Here is a 5,219-nt window from a genome sequence, read left to right on the forward strand (position 1 = left end):
CATATGGAAACCACTGCTACAGAACGTATAGCAAACAGCCCCGCATTTATGCCATGCTTTGAAGCAAATCTGAGTTTTTGAAAGGAGGAGAGCTTTGCTCTACCACTCTCTGCTTTTGCCATATAGTGAATGGCTAAAGCTGGTGTGATTAGCGGAATCTCTTGCTGTTGAAAGGCATTTGGTGCGCTGGCATCATAATTCCTGTAACATAGTAGGTAATTCCTAAATCCTTATTGATTGATTGACTTAAACAAGGATATGATAAGTATCTTTAAATGGAAATTTGAACAATAATTGGCCATTGAAAATAAATTTCAGCAAAGTATATAAACCACAGAAGTTCATAAAGTAATGTAAAGGGAAGGAAAGAAATATTTTGTTTGTTCTGTGGGACCTTTCTGTCTGAGGAAAAGTCTGGCCAGACTTTCAAAGCGCATCATGCAAAGAACATGATCAGCCAAGGGACTGAGCCAGTTTATCTGACCCAATCAGACCTTCAAGTCATCTTGTCTCTTATCATTACACAAGTTTCACTCACTGAAAAAAAAAGTATTATAGAAAGAGATGATATAAATATCAGAAGAGTAAGTAGTGCATTAGGCTTGGATTGCTCAGAATTATGAGCTTTCTAACAGTGTGGTCTTTGTCATTAAAAGCACTTTGGGCACTTTTGTGATTAGATTCCTTCCTCAAAATGTCTAAACCACACATTAAACAAGAAGAGCATAGAACTGTAAAAAACCACCTCAAATATGCTCAATGAGGCCATAAGTTATTGATAAGATTTTTTTCCTTCCTATTTCTGTCATTGGAATTCATTGTCCCTTTGTAATTTAACCCATTACTTTGGAACATTATGTATATTTACTATTATCCTAGCCATTTACATGTGAATAGCACTGTCCCCATTAGGTGTAATGGAGGTATGATTCCAATGATGTCTCAGGAAACAAATAATTAAGGCACTGCAGAATTCCTGTGTGCAGATTTCCTGCCTTACTAAAATCATCAAAGATCTGGCAAATTATAATGTCTTGGTAATTATGTCTCTGAGTCTCAAAAAGTACCTAGGAAGATGCAAACTATTAACCATTTATGATGAATGCAGATGATGTTCTCAAGTTATTATCCTCTATTTTTTTCAGTAGAAGACTCTTGCATTAGCAGAAAGTTCAGTATTGGAGTACACAGATATCTGGCCATGATGCTAGAAAATAAAAAAAAAATCCTTAATGAAAACAGAGAGCTTTTGGTGACTGAAAGATTCAGGGATTTGTCATATTATTATACACCATCTTGAAAATATCCCCTTTTTAAAGTCTTCATCAAGCATATGTATGTGTGTTTAATTTTAGGAGCAAATTTATAAATTATTGGTGGATTATGCTATCAGAGGACATCACAAAATTATTCTGATTTGTACATGATGAATTCATGCTGCTAATATCAATAAGTCTCTCAGACCCTTTGCTCTCCCTGCTGAGTATTCTATGACCCATCCATACTGGTATACTTGCGGTTCCTTACACTGATGCATGGCTTTTCCATTTCCCAGCCCTGTGCTTTCTCATTAGCTGTCCCTTGTTCTTAGAATGCTCTGCCTCCTCATCTCCTCACCAACTCATTTAACTTCCTTCATGTTTCACCTCCAATGCAATCTTCTGTAGGAAAGCTTCCCTGCTATGATGATCTTCCGTTTAGTCTGTCTATTTAATATGTACCTAATTATTTGCACGATACAACTCAGGATGTAAATTTCTTGAGGGCCAAAGCTATTTTTGCCTTTCTTCCTATTCCCAGCACTTAAGACAAGACCTATAATATCGTAAGAGAACAGAAATCAGATTTCATTGATATAGAAAGCTTCCCAGGTGAGGAAATTTGGTAGAAGACCAATTTAACTTGACATTATTATAGTAATTTATAGTCAGAGAGGTTCCTAGAGGCTGAGAAGTTGTTACATGCTTATAATCACACAGTTACTATGAAGCAGAGATAGGTCTTAAACCCAGGTCTTCTAGATTTTGAGGACAGTTCTCTAATCCCTCTGCTGCATCATGTCTCTAGAACCTAGTAAACACCTCTAGATTGCCATAGAAACTCACTACAAATTGAGGTTCTTTCATTCTTCAAATTTGCATCTTTAGTACCTAGCACAGTGTTTGACACAATATAGGTGCTTAATTAATTCATGTAGATTGATTGATTGGTGGAGAAGTTAGGGAAAGAGATGAGTTTATGGGAAAAGATGATGGGGTTCTGTTTGAGACATGCTGAGTGTTAACTGCCCCTAGAACATGTGAGTTGTCCAACAGGCAGTTGATGATATAGTATTGATACTCAGAAGAGAGCTATCTACTCATTTGCTGTTTAGTTCAATATTTCCCATTCCTATATCCTTTATTATGTACTTGTACTTTTTTTTGGTCTGTACCTGTGATTTCATTGGCCTCAGTATAAGAAATCAACTGGCACTTACAGATTAGAAAGCTACATGGGTTACTCAGAGATTAATTGATTTATTTTTTTCTAAAAATAGGCAGGATGCACTATGGTCAAGACTTGGTCCCAGGTCTTTCTGACCCCAATGCTAGCCTTCTATCCAATGCACCATGATTCCACTCTTTAGAGATACTGGAAAGTCATTGTATCAGTTAGCAGCTCATAAATGAGTAACATTTTCAACTCTTGTGGTAAAGTAGGACGGATCATGCAAAACTTTCACCTCTCACTACTCAGCAAATGTTTTCATCTAAAACACAAATGTTTCCATGTAAAACCTCTTCTGTTAATCAATTTATAGTTATTCCACCAACTTCCAATAACTATAAACATAACTTCCCACTCATTTTCATAAAAACTAATTTTAAAAGGTTTTCCTTAATTTTCATAACAATTAAGAATCAAGTTAGCATGGCATTGAAGCTCTTAAACATGCCTCTTCCTCTAATAACCAGTATTCTAACAAATCAATCAAAGTTTTAGTAGTAGAGGTTTTTATTTTGGTAAATATATATGAGAAAATTAAAATTATGCTGTTATCATTTAGTAATTTATTTCTCTGTAAATAAATCTATTCCCCATTTTGTCAAGCCCCATTTATCAGGTAAGCTCAAAAACGCAGTCTGTGCACAGCTAGCCCCTGGGTCATGTTTTGTTGTTGGTATGCCTCTAACCAGTTTAACTGGGATATCTGTATCATTGCCTGTAAATAAAAAACTATTTAGGTTGAGCCACTTCCCAAAAGACGACCCTTCTGCTCTTTTTTCTCCCAGTGAAACTAGGGGTAGTTTGATGACATCCAAGGGGTGACTAACCAGGTGGTCTTCATTTAAGAGGCTCTGATTTCTAGTCAAAATTATAAGAGGCAGTTGAATATTAAAAACAGTTACCATTTCTTAATCATCAGAGAGGGAAGTGATTATCCATACCTAAAGGTCAACGCACCTTCCTCAGCTGTAACCAATTGTGACATTTTCCAATTGCCCAGAACTCCTCCTTTCCTATGTCTCAATAAAGAGGATTTTTCCCATCATTTTAGTGCCACTGACCTGACTGAGGAGGCCCGTCTGGCCCACTTTTTTAGCAGTGATATACATCACTGTTGACAAACTGCTGTCGTGCTCACAGAAAACGTGCGTGTTTGCTTTTGTGGAATTTCACGAGCCACAGAAATTATACCTGCAACTTGACAAAGACCCAAGATATTTTTGCTAGGTTGGTATAATGTGTTTCTGATGTCTCTGGAAAAAAAAAAAAGTTGTGTCTATGCAAGGCCAGAGATTCAATCATTTTATTGAAAGGGACTGATTAAAACAAAAGTAGGGGTGAGCTAAAACAACTATATAGGAGATATAGTTGAAAACGAATCTCCTTTCATCATAATATCAAAATAGTTAAGGCATGCTTAGGGGATTTTTTTGGCCTCAATTATTCTCCTATTTGCCTTATTTTCCACTTCATTTTGAACACAAATTCAGTCTTACTGACTTTTAACACTAGAAGTTAAGGAGAAAATCACTGATTCTGAAGACAGAGGCCCTGCCTGATACTTATGGCTTGTGTAACATTGGACAAGTCAATAATCACCCTGTGCCACTCATTTGTAAAATAAGTGAGTGGCAAGTAGATGGCCTATGGTGTTATGTCCAGCTCTACCTCTAGGATCCTGTGCTAAGGAAAGGAGAGAAGAGGAGGAAGGCAAGACCACATATATACATGTGCACACAAAAACTTGGGCTGAATATATACATACCTCTTTGCACGCTCCTGTGTATGTGTACGTTTGTTATACAATGTTACTTGAAAGAGATGATGCTTAAAATAATATCACCATTTCAAGTAAAAAATATATACATATATGAATATATACCATTTAAATTTTTTTCCTGCAATCTTTTTTTGGGGGTAGGAGAAAACCATTGCAATTTCAATGGTTTGGGGAATTCTCTAACAAGGCAATTCCCTCTCTCCATCAGGGCAGATCAGGTTCATAATACATAGCCTTAAAAGTTGTCTAGGGCATTTAGAGACTAAATGATTTAGTCAGACAAATACAACTAATATTTATCAGAGGAGGGACTTGAAAGTTGATCACATTGAGGTACATTGCCTCTCACATGCATACATATACACCCAGATACATATCTGATATAATGCTGGCAAGGAAATTACAGGACAAACATTGGGAAAAAAAAAACAGCTATACCTAGGTACATATATAATCAGTATTAAGTTTAACTTGGAAGGCATGCCATAAAACCTTGTTGATTTTGGATTCTGTCATCCATAAACATGGGCTTCATCACAAGGTGCAAAGCTAAAGGAAAAAAAGAAGACAAAGATTTTCAGATGTCACTCCTAGAAGATGATTTCCTACTAGAAATAATGAGCATTTGCATGCTTTATACACATTACATGTAGGGGCAAATCTCTGTCACTGGGGATAGACTTAATTATCCCCTAGTTAATTATGGAATCATAGTTATGAATCCTTCTGGTGTTTTAAACTAAATTAATTCAAGTCACCTGAGTGCTTCAGCAATACCCAAAGGAGGTTTAGTAGGATATTACTTTTTTAAAGTTACCTAAAGTGTAACACTTCAGTGGGCTTCAAATACATGCATTCAACTCTCGTGTGTGTGTATGTGTGTGTGTGTGTGTGTGTGTGTACATATGTATGTTTGTTATACAATATTACTTGGATGATGCTTGAAATA

This window comes from Phascolarctos cinereus, unplaced genomic scaffold, assembly GCF_003287225.1.
Source record: "Phascolarctos cinereus isolate Bilbo 61053 unplaced genomic scaffold, phaCin_HiC Scaffold_1;HRSCAF=81, whole genome shotgun sequence".
NCBI lineage: Eukaryota > Metazoa > Chordata > Mammalia > Diprotodontia > Phascolarctidae > Phascolarctos > Phascolarctos cinereus.